Here is an 18,388-nt window from a genome sequence, read left to right as displayed (position 1 = left end):
TTTCCTGCACGAGTGAGACCCAACTCTTTCCTCAGAGCTGCTATTTGCTGAGTGCCCGACAACTCAGCCTCCCTTCCTTGCTCTCTTTTTTCCTGGAGGATGCCCAGAGCTGCATTTTCCAGTCGAGCCCCTAAAATGCACTGGCTGGAGCAGAGATGCCACTTCCCCAATGTGCCGGTTCTGTTTCTTCATCCTAGCAGGCTGTTTGCTTTTGCACAACTGCGTGTCACTGTTGACTCATGGGCCGCTGTGCCCATCACCCTGTCCTCTGGCTCCCCACAGCCGCTGCCTGGCCAGTCACTCACCTGGCGTCCATGCGGTCAGTAGGTCCTACCCCACGGGACATAACACATGCCCTGTTTTTTTAAGACCATCTCTCCATTTTGTCACAATCTTTAATTCTTAGTCTCTCCTCCTCTAAAACATTTCCAGTCCGTCCCAGCTGTGTCACCTACAAATTCAGTACGTGTCCCCCGACTCCATCACCCGCTAATGAAAACATGGGCTGACAGGCACTGACCCTCCCCACTCCGTACACCCTCCGGTTTAAACATTGATAAATATTGAGGATGTTGGTTTTGGAAGCCAGCAGCGAAGCCAAAGGCATGTCCCTGACCACGGGATGTTCTTCACCATGACCAAAATTCAAAAACATCTTTCAAAACAGGGGAAAGCGGTGGAGAAAGGGCTATCACAATTTCCCACCAGGGCAAAATAGTCTCTTTTTCCCACACAAGCTCAGACATTTTGGCTACAGTTTTCCTACAGAAATACATCAGCCTCTGGTCACTTTGCAGGGGCAATTTCCCTTTCCAAGGTTAAATGGGCAACATGAATGCTGAGCAGAAAAATCACCCGCCTACGATATGGAACTGGAAAACAAACTTTTGGCTTGTTCTTTTCATCAAAACTATGTACTTTTAAGCACAGTTACCAACAGGTTCTGCCACAGGTAGCCCCAAACTCTCCTCTCCCAAATTTGTCTCCAAAGGCAAGGGCCCCCCGTTGCAGTTACCACTTCTCTGCAGCAAAGTCCTTGTCTGAAGAGCTGCTTCTGCTCTTCTGCAAGAAGATCTTGCTGCCTGTGCCTGCTGTGTCAATAGAATAATGAGAGGCCTGAGACAGACCTGCCCGGTAATAAAACACCATAAAATAGGAATCTGAAAGTCTGGGAAGCCCAAAGGTTTCACGGTAAGACGATGGAGAGCACAGACCTGAAGCAAGACAGGGTTTTGGTAGAGCAGTGCTGATGCTGACATAGCACACAAGACTTTATTTGACTGATGTGACTCAGAACAAGAAGGTTATTTTCCCTGCTTATCATCTCACAGTTCTTAAGTGATATAAAGGGGTGGTTTACGACAACTTCAGGTGCCGTACTTAAGCCCTGTGTGGCTCCTCTTGCTTTCTTTTGGGGTCTTACTCCGCTTGCTGCTCTTACCAAGTGAACGACTATCTCACAGTGACTCACCCATTTCTGAGCCTTCCCCTCCCTGAAGTGCATGGAAAGTGAGGAAGCAGCCAAAACCCCAGGTGGTGGAAGCTTCTCAGGTAGATCTAATAACGCCCTGCGGCCAGACACGATGGGAGGAGGTGCCCCTGCCTGAACCAAGCTGGGGAGAACCTCTTCTGCTCCTCTCCAGGCAGCGGGTGCTCTTCTGCTGGGAGCTTGAGGGCTTCAGAGGTGGTGAGACCTGACTTCAGCAGTCACTGCAGGGAGCTGGCAGGCTCCCACTCTTCAAAACCTCTTTATTTCTTTCCAGGAAAGATGCAGAAGAATTGCGCTGCGTGTGCATGAAAATATTTGGATTGGCTATTCCTGTGCTGCAGCGCCTGTTAGAAGCACCTCCAAGATCAGCACTCCCTCGCCTTTCTGATTTTGCCTCTCACCATGACTCAGAGGATGCACAGGACCACACGGCAGGAGAAGATGGCCCAGGAGGCAGGTTGGGGTGAAGACACAACTGATGGCATGGGGTCAGCCTGGCTCCTGCTGATCTCTTGCTTTCCTCCCTCGGAGCACAGGCACGGCACACAGTGCACAGAGGCAGCTCTGAGCTGGCTCAGAATACGCCCTGAATGTGCCCTGAATACGCACAGCTGTGAAAACGGGGTGCTCTGCCCAGGAAAGGCAACAAAGCTCATGTAGGGCCATGCTCTGCCTCGTCTGCCTTTCCCAGCAGCTCCTGGGAAGCTACTGGGAGAGATGGGGCAAACGTGACCAGCTGGCCACTGGACCTGTTGGGGGATCCAGATGGGCAGGAGAGATGCTCTCCACTGAAAGTCAACTTGCTGCCCTGAGATACCCCACAGCACTCTGCCTTCCCCTCCCTGCCCCGGCTGTTTGCCTGTGTCCAGCAGAAATGTGTCTTTGGTCCGACATCCCGGAGAGCAGAGCCAGCTCGCTTCACCTTTTCCCCTGCACTGGCAGGGGTGTCGCTGGTCAGCCCAGGGAGTCGAATTCACCTGGTCCCTTCTGTTGAGGGACACCAAGCTGCTAACATCTTGCTGTGTGTGTGCCGTTCTGGCCATCTATTTTACATTTCTTTCTATTTTTCCTCAGTCCTTCAAGCAGGAGATGAGACCGACAGGAAAGGAGGAAGAAGAGGGAGTGTTACAGATCTGGGAGGAGCTGGAGGAGACGTAAGAGAAGGCAGCAGGTGGCTTCACCAGGAAAGGACCACAGAAGGATGATGACTACGGTGATCACGCCGCCTTATGAATACAGTGCTTGTTTCGCCCGAGCATGCTATATTCCTGTGGGCATGTTCAAGGCAAGCCACGGACATACCTGCTGGGCTGAGCAGCTGTGATGGGCAGGAGAGGTATCTGGGAAGGAGAACACCTCAGTATAAAGCAGCAGCAGAAGCCCCCAACTCAGGGGTACCTTCTCCAGGGCAAAGGAAGCGTGGTGCACGTGTGGGTGTGCACAACATGCCTTCCCCCGATGACTTAGCGAGACCCCCGTGTGCTAGACGAGTACAAATACCTCGTATTTCACCACTGCTCAGGAGAGCCACCCTGTGCCAAGCTATGCTGGCTGCTGCAGAGGGAGCAGATGCTGCCTGCCCAGTCAGTTCTGTCCATCTGGGATCCTTCTTTGATGGTCTTTAATGTGTTTTTTTTAAAGCCAGCTCTGCTGGAGCGCTGTCTCCCGCACCCACCTTTGGCAAGGACAGCCTCGTGGTGAGAAGTTAATTTCTTCCAAGTATCTCAAGCAATGTGTGTTGGTATCATGAGCTTGCACATGATCAGTAGTTAGTAGCTCCACACTTTTGTGGTGGACACGTTATCTACAGATCCTGATTCTTGAAGCCATGCGGAGCTCTTAGGACATTTTTTCCAAAGACTACAGTGGTGTATTCATACGAATTAAGTGGAAATACACATGCAAGTGTTACCACAGTCAAGGCTTTAGAGAGACTGACTGAAAATCTGAGAACCTGGAATAAGGATGGGAGGAATTTCTGTCTCCGTTCCTTAAACCCTGGGGAAAATTTTCAAAATGTTCAAGTGATTTTAGGCCCCAAAGTACCTAAGGGCTTTTGGAAACGGGACGTAAGCGCCCACATCACTGACATCCTTTCAAAATGTTTTATCCTTTCAGTTGAGCTACATTTCACTTAAACTTAGATGAAGATTGGAAGTTGCTTAATCCACTGTAGGGCTGAAGGGAAAACCACCCTATGAAGAAGCAGTAACTTAAAATTTGGAAATAATTGGCATTTGCTTCCATTGTGGGTTTGACAAAAAAGCTAATTCTAATCAGTGATGGTAAACTTATAGATAACAAATTGGTGGGTTTTAATTCTTGGTATGTGACATCCCTTACCACAGCTGCCAGTGCGTTCCCCACCTCTCGAGAGAGCCGGCGTGACTGGCCTACTCCTTCCACCATCGGAAAAAATGTGTTTCCCCTGAATCTAAACCTGCTTCTATTTCTGGGTCTGATGTTACAAGGTCACAGTCAAAGCATAGTTCCTAACAATAAAAAGCAAAACAAACAAACAAACAATAAAAAGCTAAGCAAATAAAAAATTATTATGCTTTCAAAAAGCATGTTTTCCTGGGGTTTGGTGTGTTTTTTTTAAACAAAGACTTGTTGAGTCATCAACATTTTCTTCTTTACAATTACGGAGGAAATCAAATATGTGCAGTGACTATGGGATCTTGTATTACTGTACATTTGTTTCATAGCAAATGTGATTTTAACAGAGGAGAAAACTTAAGCTTGATATAGTATTTAAATCTTGTTAGTCCTCCATCTCCTCAGCCCACAGGAGTATTGATGCTGTAGGCGATGGCCTTCCTCTCCCGCTGTCTCTCAATTTTGGTTTCTCGCCACGGGAGGCATTTTTCCATGCGTTGATTTTATTTAGAATATACTGAGGGACACCATCTGGGGTCCTCAGTACCCGTCCGTCCTCCGCTCGGCTCAGCGGGGTGCAGGAACACGAACGCGCCCCCAAGCTCCCCGCTGTTCGGCAAGGGGGCCGTCACAGCCCCGCGCACCCCGCCGGGCAGAGGTTACGCCCCGGCCAGGGTCGCCGGACAGGGACAGTCCCACCCCAGGTCACATCACCTGTGCGACGGTCCTACTACAAAGTCACCTCTCCAATTCCTTCACAGCTTTCATCCTTTACTACTCCGACACGGATCAAATGCTGAAGTCCCCCCCCAGAGCATCCAAACTTTGTGCCTTTTATAAGCCCCTGCATCGCTACAGGAACCACGCAGCCGCTCCCCGCTCGCCTCTGAGGGACCGTGGGCCCTGCCTAAGATTTTCCCCAAGATTTTTTTCTATCTCAGTGCTGCTTTCTCCCTTGCTGAAGGAGCCACTCATCTCCTCGAAGCCAGCTGAGAACGAAAAAGTGAAACCTCGGCGCAAACCGCTCTCTGGGGGGGGCACAACCCGAGCCGGGCACCCGCCGCCACCGCCCACCCCGCCGCGCTCAAGGGGACCAAATCACGAGTCCGCTCGGGACAGCAAAACCCGCCCGGTTTCAGGCGGGTTCGTGCCCGGGGCCCGGCAGCTTCCCGAGCCGGCCCGGAGGTGTGGGACAGACCCGGGAAAGCGCTCCCAGCACGCGCCCTCAGGGCACCCCGCGGGGGACGAGCATCCCCCCGGCCTCTCCCGCGCTGGGACACACACCGGCCCCTCGGAAACTCCTGCCCGAGACCGGGCCCCGGCCCCAAACCCAACCCCCGCCCCGAGGCGGCCACGGCCCCCGCCGCCCTGGGGGCCGCTCCCGCGGCCGGCCCGGACCCCCCTGCCCGAGCCCAGGGGCGGAGCGGAGCGGAGCGGAGCCTCGGGACCGAGCGCTCCGCGGCGGGGGTGCCCCCGCCCGAGGTGAGCGTCCCGGGTCGGTGGGGGCACCCCCGGCGGCGCCTCCCTGCCGAGCGCAGCCGAGCCCAGCCGAGCCCAACCGAGCGCAGCCGAGCGCAGCCGAGCCCAACCGAGCCCAGCCGAGCCCAGCCGAGCCCAGCCGAGCCCAGCCGAGCCCAGCCGAGCCCAGCCGAGCCCAGCCGAGCCCAGCCCAGCCACCCCCGCCCCGCACCGCACGCCCGGCGCAGCCCCTCGACTGCCGGTTCGAGCCCCGCCGCCGCCGGGCCCCGGTCGCGGGTCAGCCCCGCCGCGCCGTGCCCGTCCCCCCGCGGTGCTCACCTCTGCGCGGCGCCGGGCGGCGGGAGGGCGAGCGGAGCCGTCCGGTAGCGGTGAGCCGGGAGGTGATGTCAGGCCGCGGGCTCCGCCCTCCTGCCCATGTGCCCGCCGGCGGCCGCCCGACATCCGCGCCGCTCCGCTCCGCTCGGCACGGCGTGGCCCGGCACAGCACGGCCCGGCTCGGTGCAGCACAGACTGGCATGGCCTGGCACAGCACAGACCGGCTGGGCTCGGCACAGCATGGCTCGGCTCGGCTCGGCACGGCATGGCCCGGCACAGACCGGCTGGGCTCGGCACAGCATGGCTCGGCTCGGCACGGCATGGCCCGGCACGGCACAGACCGGCTGGGCTCGGCACAGCATGGCTCGGCTCGGCACGGCATGGCCCGGCATGGCACAGACCGGCTGGGCTCGGCACAGCATGGCCCAGCCCGACACAGCCCATCCCGGCTCGGCACAGCATGGCCCGGCACAGCACAGCACGGCCTGGCACAGCAGAGCATGGCCCAGCACAGCCCAGCCCATCCCGGCTTGGCACAGCATGGCCCGGCACGGCACAGCATGGCCCGGCACAGCATGGCCCGGCACAGCCCATCCCATCCCGGCCCGGCACAGCATGGCCTGGCACAGCACAGCATGGCCCGGCACAGCCCAGCCCATCCCGGCCCGGCACAGCATGGCCAGGCACAGCACAGCATGGCCGAGCACAGCACAGCGTGGCCCGGCACGGCACAGCCCATCACAGCCCCGGCACAGCCCAGCTTGGCTCGGCTCGGCATGGCCCAGCCTGGCCCAGCACGGCTCTGCACAGCCCGGCTCACCGCATGGCCCAGCACCGCCCGCCCCAGGGGTGAGGGTGCAGGGGCTGCGAGCCCTCCAGCCCCGGCCCCGCCGGCAGCCCCGCTCCCCGCTGCGCCCACCCAGGGGGCACCGCCATGCCCCGGCTAAAGGCAGACGGGCAGGAGGGCATCGCCGCCGGGCCTGCAGCGTTACAGGCAGGAGTCGAAGGCAGACCTTAATTCTCTATTTATAAGTGCATTTCCGAGCCAGCCAGTGTTTCATTTTAATGGGTGGGTGCGGCTTGGGGCGCCTCTCACCGTGCTATCAGGGGCCGTGCACTTGCTCTTAAAAGCTGTGCCATGGGGTGTGGAGCAGATAATGGTTCTTACCCCCGCACCGGGCAAGAGTTGTCCTGTTGCAACCACCCCGAACGCAGCCGGCACGGCCCTGCTTCCACAGACCGGCGGTAGCAGGTTAGGCTGCCGAGAGCTGGCACTGAAAGTAGCGTCTTCAGGCAAAAACACCGGGTCAAACCCACAGGGATTTTAAAAAAAATCCCTCTGGAGCTTTGGTTCGCTCACTCGGTAGAGGAGAGGAGCACGGAGGGGATGGACCCAAAGGGCTTGTCTCAGCCATACCCGAACTGCGGCGTATCTGGGGAGATGCTGGTGCCATCTGGTTTTGAAGCCTGCGCAGGGGCACGTGCAGCCCCTGAACCCACCCTTACGTGCTTCACCGCCTCTGCATTTAGGAGGGTTTTCCTAATCTCCTGATATTTGCTGACTGCCATCCTCTCTGTGCCCGCCTTGCATGCAGGATGTGGGTTCTTGGGATGAAACCAGCCCCGCTTCTTTCCCCTCTCCTGGGCAGGCTGTGGTTTTAACCATCTCAGCCCATTCTCACTGCTGTCCTCCGCGGATGACCCCCCCTCTCCTGCCTCTGTGCTTCCTGCAAATGGGGCCAGCTGGTGCCATCCCGGCTCGGGGAGGGGGGGAACCCACTGCCTCTCACATCCACGTTCACATCCGTGGGGTGAGAGATACAGAACCTTGCTGATGCAGGGAGGCTGCGGTGAAGCCATGGGATTGCTGGGGAAAGCTTGTGTTGGTGGCTCCTGGCACCGGGACCTTGGGTAAGAGAAAGCTTCAGAGGCTGGGGGCGTTCAAGCTGCAAAATTCAAGATGCTGCGAGTTCCCTGGGTATTGGGGAATACTGGAGAGGAGAGAAAACCTACTGGCATGGTTAGGAGGAGGAGGACTGCTGGGATATCTATACTTCATCATGCCTTCGTGAAGTCCATCTGTGACCCCATGCAGCCAAGAGACCCAGATGAGACCTCACCCCCTTCTTCCCGGCTGTGGCCCCTGCCTCCTCACACATATCTTAATGTTACTCAGTTTATATGCCATGAGCAGCCCTTTGTGGAGGCTGAAGGAAAGAAATCATTGAACTCTCCTGTGCTTCCTGTATCTTGTTACCTGCACTCCCGCTTTTTTTAAAGGATAAATTTTGCCTTTTAATTTATTTATAGAACCCGTAGTCATTGCCTTGTTTGCCTTGGTCATTGCGATTCATTTCACATGATTCCTCTTTGATCTCTCGGGTCTCTGTAAGGCTGCTGTTGCCCAGTGTGCCTCTCCCTCTGTATCTTTCCCTTGCACGGGGCAAGGCTGCTGTTACGGGTTTACGATCATTTCCTTGGGTAATGACCAGCCCTCTGGGGTTCCTTTATCCTGAAGCACTGAAATCTGCCTTTTTTTTTTTTTTTTTTTTTTTGAGATTTCACTTCCTTTTCATAGAATAGCAAACTTTGGAGGTTTTTTTCCCATCATTTTCACCAAAACATCTTCCCCTTTTCCACCTTTCTGTCACAAAGAGCACCTCAAAATGAATACCCATTTTATACCTGTCTCCCTCTTCTCTAAACCGGTGGGCAGCCCTGTCCAGGCCACCCATTTGCTGGATGGTTTGAGTCCTGCAGCTCCATTTTCCCTGCACACATCTGGGTAGGTAGCTAAAGCCTCCCCAGCGCCTGGTCCTTGACTGGTTTTATTGGTTGCTCAAGAAACGCCCTCGGGACCTGCTTTCTGATGAGGTGACCTCATGTGGGCTTGCAAGGTGGCTTCATTTCTCTTCTACCCAGAGATACCCAAAGTGCCGGACTCATGCTGCACTTGGCCGGTGTTTCTGTGTGTTTATCTGGTTTTTCTTCCTCTTTCTTCTTGCTGGTCCTGAGCAGGGGTTTTCCCTGTGTCAGCTGGACCCTTCTCATCCCAGCAGTCATCTTTCCTGGCCCATCACTTGGTGGTTGGAGCCGTGGCTCTCCAGCAGCACCATCTGTGTCCCCATGCCCAGCTGGCCGTGCCCCCGACGTCTCCTCGGCCGCGGTGCCACCTGTGCCCCCTCCTCCCCATCCTTCCCCGCCGCGGGGCTGGGCAGTCGCTTTGGATCTGCTCAGGGCCGGTGCTGGCAGGCTCTGCCGGTGCCCATGTGCCGGCACAGCGTGGCACGGGCGAGCAGATGAACCTCGGCAGCTCCTGGCTGCTGGGCCATGGAGCCGTGGGGAGCCCCCACCTTCCACACTGTGTCTTGGGGCTCTTGCTGGGATGCTCGAGCCGTGCGAGGTGGCCGCAGGGAGGGCTGCACCGGGCCAGCTCACCTCCTGTCCCACACCTAATCGATAAGGTGGGTGGCCCTCCCTTGTCCCAGGGCAAGCCTGGGCATCGGTGTACCCAGACACCAATGCAGCGGTCCCTGAGCCCCCCTGTGCCGCTTCCCCCTGGCCAGCTCCCTTGGGTGCACCGTGGAGGTGTACGTGCCAGCCCCAGGGCTGGTGTGCACCGGAGGCCACGGGGGATGTGGCAGCGCTGGGCAGCAGCGGCTGCACCTGAGCAAATATCATGACAAAAGCATTGCTCGGGGATGCTGTCTCACTCTGCCACCCACAATGTCACGACAAGGGAATGGCTTTGCTTTCCCCTGAGATCCAGGGGCAGTGAGTGGCACTTACCGTTTGCAAACCAAACTTGTCTGGCAGGGCGGTCGGTAAATGTAGCTCCTCCTCTAGCCTTTCCAGAGCTGCATTTTGGGCTGGAAGCTGCTTTCTTGGGGCCCAGCGATACCGTTTGGGTTGACAAATTGGTTTATAAGTACGGCGGGAGCATCAGGCAGGTTCGCAGGTGCGGCGCTCCGGACCGGCACGTGGCTCGGCGGTGCTGAAACCGCCGAGCTCAGAAAGGAGCCGAGAGGCTGGAAGGGGCCGTGTACAATGCAGGCAAGGTGGAATTGATAACATGTGGTTAATTATTGCCAGCGAGCGGAGGCCAGAACTGAACTCAGCACGGTTGTGAAACAGAGAGCACGTGCAGGGGGAATGAGCCAGGAACTGCAAAAATGGGAGCTTTGATGGCTCTGTGAAGCTGGAGTTGTGCAAACAGCATCTTCGTTGGGTGAAGAAGGAGCTCATGTTGTCCCTCGACTCTTGCTGGGGTTATCTGGAAGTGCTGGGGGTGATGCTGAATCCTGATGGTGCTGGGGACAGAGCTGGCCGTATCCTCACGGAGCTGCAAGGAGGGAGCCGGCAGAGGGGAGCAGCTTGCGGGAAGGTTGCAGGCAAGCCAAAGTGCTGCCGCATCCCTCCCGGAGCATCCTAAGTTGGGAGGGATGTGCGATACCCCCCAGCCCTCCTCCCACCCGAGGGCTGTGCGGCTGCCTTGGTGGCTGTACAGTGCTCGAAGCCGACGGGGGGGTCCGTACCCATGGATGATCCAGAAATGCCAGTGAAATGCCTGGATTTTGGACCAGGCTATTGAAGTGATGTGGTTGAGTGTGAGTGGCTGTCCAGTCGTGCCGGACACTTCCAGCCCGAGCATCCTCCTGAGCACCCTGGCAGCACAGCTGTGCTGCCAGGGTGCTCAGGAGGATGCTCGGGCTGGAAGTGTCCGTACAGGGTTTATGCACACCCGGGATACCCCAGATTCAGCTTCTGGCCAGGCCCCGTGCCCCCCCGGGTGTCTGGCAGCATCCCCCAGGCAAGTTGGTCGGAAAGCACAGTTAACGTGATGCTACCAGAAAACAGCCTCCTGCTGCTAATCTGCTCCTGGCAGGTTATTGCTTTCGCAGCTGCCTGGCTTTTCGGAGAAAAATGTCATTTATCAGCCCTCCGCGGAGGAGACCTGGTAGAGATGCTCCGCGCTGGCGCTGCCGGGCTTGTCCCCGGCTGTCATGCAGGCGCCATCTAGTAGGAAAAGGAGAAAAAGACCAAAAATGAAAGAAGGTGGATGTTGAAATGCGGTTTGTTTCGGGGAGAATAGTTTAATCCAACACAAAGCTGCTCTGGGGCACGGCTCTAGTGCTGAGTCCATGGTTTGAGAACCTGCGGCAGAAAGGATGAGGGTGAGGAGATGCCCCAAACCAGAGCATGGCTTGTCCAGGATGGGTCCTGATTTACTGGATATAAAAACAGACTTTGACATAAAGGATCGTTTCCAGGCAGCTCCTTGATAACGTTGTCAAGGCTGGATTTAATTAATTAGCTGTGTGGGTTAATTGCAATAAACTGGCTTGGGCTGCTGCCTTCAGCTCCGGTGGGTGGCAGACGCTCCCGTTTCCAGTACCGATGTTGTCCCATCAGCTGGAGGCTTTCCTTACAGCTAAAAACCTCTCTCTGCCGTCTGTGCACGTGTGATTTCCCGTTGTGAGGGCATCCGCTTTGGTCATATTGCATGATTTTATCACAAATCCCATACTGCTGTCGTCATCTTCCAACAGTCACATGGATTTTCAGTGTGATTTCCCAGCCCGAGGGGTTTGCCAGACAAAACGTCCCAAAATCAACCCCTCGCAGGGCGAAATAAAAGGGACCTATAACATGAATTTGCTTTAAACAAAACAAAACAAAAAAAATCATGATTTTATACCAATCCTATGATTTTTACGCAGCTTGACTCACCCTTTCCACTGCGGGGAGGTGATAATGCTGGGCGTCTGTTATCTGCTGTGCATGAATTCCCGCTGGCAGGCGGTCTGTCCTCTGCCATGGATACATGGACACACGTCCCTGTGCAGCAGGTCCTTGCGATACGCGTGTGACGTGGTGAGTCCTGCTCAGGGCACGTCTCCCTGTGGCCTTTCCCCTTCATTTTCCTGAAATCCTGAGAACCAGAGGCCAGGGACGCTGCAGCATGAGGGACATTGCCCAAGTCCTGGGGTCCGGTGGCTTCATGCTGCCGGGGCTGCCCAGGCATCATTGCCCTTTGCCCAGAGCAGAACCTTAATTCATCTCCACTTTTATAGATAAAAGTCTGAATTAATTAAAGAAGAGAATAGAAACCACTTTGATTTCCAGAACACCAGAAACCCCTAATTATCACAGCTCCCACAAGCGCTGCTATAATTAAGGGGCTATCGCTGTTTCCACTGTAGACCCAGTTTTTGCAGGGATTTACAAACGGTGCCTAAATTTTTTGCTTTCGTTGAAGTACAGTGACTCAGAGCATGGATTCTGGCTCCAGGTGCATCCCTGCAAATCAGCCACAACACCACTGAAGCAACGTCTAATTCCCCCATGGATTTCTTATTAAAAATCCTATGGCAGCATACTACAGACAGCGTCTGCTCTCCAATTATACCCTGATTATACAAAATAATAAAATTGGGGGCCTTTTTTCTTTGCCTTCTGGCCTTTACATCTTTGAAATGCACTTGGGGGCTGCTTCTAGCTTTTTATCATAACCAGAGAGACTAAGCATTTATTAGTATTTAAAAAAGATGGTGGAAACTGAATTTCTCACCTGATCACTGGTCCTCTGGTTCCTATAACCTTTCCAGAAGCGCTGAAAGCATTGTGACGACACCGACGGTGAAACAGCCAGGCTTTGCTATAGCATAAAAGCAGCAAAACACCCGTAATGCAATAACCGAGCAAATCCCACAGGAGCATCTCCTGTGCAAATGCCAGCTCTGGTGGCCACTGGGCAGGGCAGGGTGCTCCCAGCTGCCTTTTAGACTCTTACACTGGAGAAGTGGCCAGATAAAGATGTGGCTGACAATATACATCACCTCTATATGTTGAGGTTTATCCTTTGGCTGCTGCAGCTTTCCTGACTTTGTCCCTTTCTAAGTGTTGTCCGAAGTCTGCTTGCTGCCAACAGTCTTCTTGATGGGTGATACCTTCACCACCTCCAAGGGAAGGACCTCCCAGCATCACCACCTCGCTCCGCTCCCTGGGTGCTTCACAGCTGTGCACAAAACTGCCCCAAAAATTCTCCTTCCTGCTGACAGCTGCTTTCCCTCTCTGTTGAACGGCCCTGGTTTTCCCCAGGTGCCCCCGTCCTGACCAGGGGTGGGGTCTGGCTGCAGCGACCCAGGTGGGACTTCAGAGTGGGTGCACAGCTTGCAGGAGGGACAAGTTTGGACCCAGTCTGGGGTGGCGGGCTGTGCTCATGTGTCTGGAGTGCTGTGTGTCCTGGGGAAGGCCCTGTGAAAGTGTTTATTAAGAAAAAAATATATGTAGCTTGGAGCTACCCTGCGGCTCCACTGCAGGCATTGTAATGCATTGAATATTGGACACTTGAAATCAGGAGTCTGACTTGGTCTGAATTCCCCAGGTACTTGTAACCCATGTTTAACACCATGCTTTTCATGCAACACTTCCTTTTATCCCTCTAGAAAGGCTGAAGAAATACAGAGTGTTGTGAAGGGACACTTCAAAAAGCAGAGGGACGCTCCCTCTCCTCTAACCCAGTGCTGGCCGATGAAGGTGGAAAGCCTGCCCCAGCCTCGCCGCCCCATCGCTCTGGGTTTCCTCCCTGCCCACGGGGAGCACGAACGCCCTGATGTCAAGCAGAGGCAGCCGGCCAGTGGAAAACGTATTCCCCCTGCCAGCAGTGCTGTTTTAGTAGCCATTGCTTGTGTTGGGGCAATGCAGATGTGCTTCAGGATGGGAGCGAGCCGCGGCTCTGCTCTTACCCGGTTGTCTCTGCCGGAAGATGGTTTCATTAAGCAAAACGTCACCAGCTTGAAAAAAAAAAAAAAAAAAAACAGAAAGTGAAAGGAACAAATGCAAAATTTGTCTGTATTAGCCATGCAGGGAAGCATAGGAAGCTAAGAAGATCACAGACAATTGAATTTAATTGAAAAAGAAGATTAAATAAAGTAAGACTTGAATGTGAAGAACTAATTTGAATTAAAGAAACAAGCTGATTGCCTGAAGAAAGAAGTTAGAGGATGAAAATGATTTTATTTTGCATCTGGGTTCCAATTCTCTCTGTATCAGGACAGCTTAAAAGAAACCCCAACAACCACCCCCCCAAAGTGGTTTTACGCTTGAAATTATGATTTTTTTGGAGGCGGTCACAGTGCACAGGGAAATGGGGCTCTTACCTGATCTCACAGGCTTAGGGGAGATTTGGACTATGTACAGTAAACTGGGAGGGCTTGATCCAAGGCTTATGGCTTCCCAGCATCATCTCAGCGAGGTCTGCAGCTCCCCCCTTACAGGGAGGGGAGCAAAACCCAAACTACAGGGGAGCAAACTCCGGGGGGAGTTAGTGACAGGCGGGCCCTTGCCTTGGGAAGGAAAGCTGGTGGGAATGTTTCCAGGACTGTAAAAGCCCAGTGCAAATGGCTCCGAGCAGAAGCCGTGGGGGCAGGCAGCGCTGGTGGCTCATGCACGGTGGCTGCAGCCAGGCTCTGCTCCTGCACCGGCTTTTGAAAGCAAAATGGGTAAGAAAATAGTTTTAGGGAAAATGAATAGTCTGTATTCACAGCACAAATGGGAAAATTATATACAGGCAAGCAGCACAAATGGGAAGAATAAGAGCTTAATTTAAAGTATTTTTTAGTTAGAGACATCTTTATTCCAAGGGAGTTGTCCTGAAGGTGGAGAAATGGTTTAGTGCATCCCCCCCAGCTTTCTTAATTTCCACTTGGCTGCTGCACCCTCTGCTGCACCATATCCCGCCACAGGCACCCTCCTCCCCACCCAACGATCCCGTTGGCCATGGTGCTGCCCTCACGGCCACATCCCCCTGCTTCCCACAAGCGGGCAGCATCCGGCCTCAGCGGGACATGCCTGACCGGGAGCCCACGCGATGCCAGCGGCCGGTATTGTGCCCGGAGCAGCCAAGCACCGCGGCCGAGCCAGCAAGGGTCGCTTCCAAATCACCCCACGGCACGCCTGGCCGGGGAGAAAGCCGTGGGCGCAGGAGCCAGCACGGCTCGGCGCGGAGCTCGGCTGTGCCCCGTGGCGTGAGCCAAAGGCGCTTTTGGAGCCCTTGTGCCAGGGATGGGGAGGAGGGGGGCCCTGGGAGGGTGGCGAGTTTGTTGGCCCTTTTCCAGATGATAATTTTGACATTTTGTTGTCGTTAGAAAATTTTGAAATAGGAATAAATGCAGCAGCAGTGCTTATTTGTACTGACTCTTGCTGCCAGACAGGGGGCTGACCTAAACGTGCTCTTAATGCGTATTTAGCGCATACACCGGTAGTTTGTCACCATCTTTAACTGCTGCACGCCTGCACTTTGCACATGCGTGAGCCGATCACAGCGTATCTATTGCCTGTTCCTTCCCACCCATCCCTGCCGTGTGCTTCATCCCCAGCCTCCCTGCGTCTCCTCCAGTCCCTGCCCGACCGGCATCTGCCCCATCCCTCTCCCCTCCCGAGAAAACATGAACAGAGATATATTTCCTCCAGCCCTCGACATGATAGCGTGAACGTGGTGGTGCACCTCCCACGAGCCGGTCCGGTAGCACATCCCGGAGCGGGGCGATAACTTGCCCCGCACCCTGGAGATTATCATCTGCCCCAGTACTGCATAGGGATCTCATTTCTGAGCAAAAACCAGCTGTGATTTCATTAAGGAAGCTCTTGCTTCTTGTGCTCAATATTTAATTTAACACGAGTGTGTGTGTGTTGAGTTCAGGGTGTTGATTAACCATGACTCCAAGATAGAGGGAAATTACCAATATGTGAAAGTGCAGTCAGTATTTCATGGCAAAGAGTAATTGAGCTAACAGTTGACATATGGAGTTGTGTGGGCAAACTAATTAAATTTTACATCTTCCCAAGCATTTCTGAGTTTTATAAGCGTTTGATTTATATATTAATTAAACCTCAGAGTGAAATAAAGAGGACATAACTATTTATACTGCAAATGTGTCCATCAAGAGGAAGGGCTTTAATGTATTTTCAAGCAGATACCAAGTCTCTGGCTCAGCTCAGCAGTGGCAGAGCAGACCGGGACCATGTCCCAGCCCACGAGGCTGGTCCTGTACTGGCACAAGGTGCTGAACGCCCAGCTTTTGGCATGCTGCTGGACATCCCTTTGTCCCCTACAGCACCTGTTCCTCCTCTTTGCCATCAGGAACGAGCTCTGTGCTGCCCAGCGGGTTGATACCTCTGTGGTGGGCTGCAGAGCCCAAGTTTCCTGCTGATGTGGGTGCTTTGCAAGTAGCTAGTGAGAAAGCTAATATGTGATTTACATATTTATCCAACCCATTAGCAAGGCGCTAGAGGCGGTTATGGCATGTCCTGGGATGACCTTGCTGAGGATTTCTGGAGTTGTCTTATTCGCGTGATTTCATCTCCAAAGGGAACTTGCATTATGTATTTGCAGCTGGACGGAAAGACGCCCGGAGCTCTTATGGTGGTCAGCATCATTTCAGCCTCATTGATGCTCTGATGGAGGGGAGTTCCTGAAGTTATGGAATCAGTCCTGCTCCCTGGGTTAGGTATGGTGCCAGTGAGATGTCCCAGAATGCTCAGCCCTGGCCCTGATTTTTCCTTTAGGCTGTCAGTGCACTCCCCACTGCTGACACATCTCTCCAGAGGTCAGCACACATCTTGCAGGGATGCTTGCATGAGCCCGGAGGCCAGTTCTGGGTTGATGTTGGGACAGCCCTGGGAGTTGCAGGGATAGCTGGGGGTTTCTGGCTGTGCTGGGATGAGTTGGGAGCCTTTTCAGAGCAGGAGTGCTGATTTTTTTTCCAGGGATGAGTGCTCGGGCTGCTCCTGCCTGGAGGGTCTGGCTTACTGCTCCAGCAAGCATCCTTGCTGCTCTCTGGGGCTGTCCCTGCCAAGTCGCCAGACTGCCCCTTATTGCCCTGTATGGTTTATTCCCAGTGGTTATGATGCCTGTAAAGCCCTCTGATTCCACAACAACAAAAACAAAAAATAGAGAAATGTTTCTATTCTGCTCTGCAGTGATGCCTCCCAGCAGCACAGGCTATGGGGCCGTGCCATAGCACTCACATCTATTTCTATATCCTGGCTGTGGCATCCTGATGATGCTAAAAAATGAATCTACCCTTTATATTCCTTATTATTGATGGGTTATTTTTGCTTCTTTTAAATGGAGAAACAGGAGCTGTTTATGTCAGCAGTGACAAAGGATTCAGAAGACATTAGATTTTGGTAGGAAAGTGAAATTACAGCTAAAACATGGGTATTAAAAGTTCTTAAATTTTGTAAACTATTCATAACAGGTACACAGCTGATATTCAAATCTATCAATACTATGAAATAGATGGTGGCTATATTTTAAGAGTCATTCTGTGCGCCACCTCGCCATCCCACCTACCCTCTGGGGACTCCATCAATCTTGTGGTGGCCAATGATTCCCATTTGCAGTGTCAGTGATTAATATCTTGACCCACTGGAGAGGAAGGATTACAAAAGCTTAGTGTTTGTATGCAGTGTAAGTTAGAGGCTGTGGGGGCAGGGGCTACCAGGACCAGGTTGGAATTAAACTGGGAGGGAAAGGAGGGGTTGGTGCTCAGTGTCAACCAGTTTTAAGATTTGGTGCTTTGCAGAGCATCCCCCCAGAAACCCTGGGGGAGGCGAGATGCATATGGCACATATGCTCCATGTCATGGCACAGGGGGAATCGTGGTGCCTCCTGCAATATTGCATGCTGAACTGGTCCCTCAGCTCATCGCATACACAAGTGATCTCTCAAACCCTGCAAAAATGCAGTCCACTGCAGAATATTTCCTGTGGGCCAGGCCCTGCCCTGGCTCTGAAGAAGGATTCACTATGTGAGAAGCAAACACCTGCTGAAGCCTGTTCCCATCCACCTGGATGTGACCGAAAGGTATTCATCGTGCAGGGACAACCTTACAGGAAACCAAAGCTACCTGGGAGCTCGCTGCTTGAGCTCTGAAACTCAGGTTTTGCTGCACGTACATGCTTGTGTTTGGAGGAGACCAGGGGCTAATCCACCACCAATGATTAAGCAACCATAATTAAATGGTTGACAGCATCTGTAGCAGGACTCAGGGTATTGACGATCCCTGGAGAACCCTGGGACAAGCACGCTCTCAGTAAGGATAATGTCACCCATGGTCAAACAGACCAGCATCACTTTACCACATGGGATCTCAAGAACATTCAGCAACAAACACACCAACACCTTTTCCCCCCACTTCGGCCTGATTATGAACACACCCAGGGACAACTCACGTCTCTCTACACAGCATTACATTTCATTGGCATTTTTGTTATAACGTTAGAGTACAGTGTGCCATCAATTTGTGCATTCCTCATCTACAAATCAATGTAGCTAATACAACACGTGGCATCTTGCATTCGGCGGGCTCTCGCTGTTTTACTAACAGCGTCAATACATTAAACTTAGGAATGTAATCAGCACAATGAATTTTAATTTCATATAATAACGGGACCTGCAGATCTCCTTTCGGCACAGTATTAAAACGGAGTATTAGAATAGGGTGCTTTGGAACCAGCCGCGTGCTGTGTGATGGAGAGGCAGAGCTGGCAGATCACCTTGAAGCAGATCTAATTTGATGCTGCTGGAGTATCAGAAATCATCCTAAATGGTCCTGTAGTCGATGGGGGCTTTTGTGTAATGTCACAGGTGGAATCAATAACAAACCTGGGGGACTAAATAGATGAAGCAATGTAAAATCTAAGTGGCCTCTGTCCTCT

At 53.6% G+C, this 18,388-nt stretch overlaps 1 protein-coding gene across 1 annotated transcript in view; it reads left to right on the top strand.

The window, feature by feature from the left end:
- The window catches only part of C5H2orf76 (chromosome 5 C2orf76 homolog), a 41,491-nt gene extending 38,801 nt beyond the window's left edge, over positions 1 to 2,690 (top strand). The window contains exons 6-7 of the transcript XR_012831055.1: positions 1,764 to 1,946; positions 2,564 to 2,690. The gene's annotated coding sequence lies outside the window, so the exon portion shown is untranslated. The remainder of the gene's footprint in view (positions 1 to 1,763; positions 1,947 to 2,563) is intronic.
- Positions 2,691 to 18,388: the final 15,698 nt, after the last annotated feature.

The sequence above is a fragment of the Pelecanus crispus genome, chromosome 5 (genome assembly GCF_030463565.1).
Source record: "Pelecanus crispus isolate bPelCri1 chromosome 5, bPelCri1.pri, whole genome shotgun sequence".
Classification (NCBI taxonomy): domain Eukaryota; kingdom Metazoa; phylum Chordata; class Aves; order Pelecaniformes; family Pelecanidae; genus Pelecanus; species Pelecanus crispus.
This window is presented reverse-complemented; position numbering and strand designations above follow the sequence as displayed.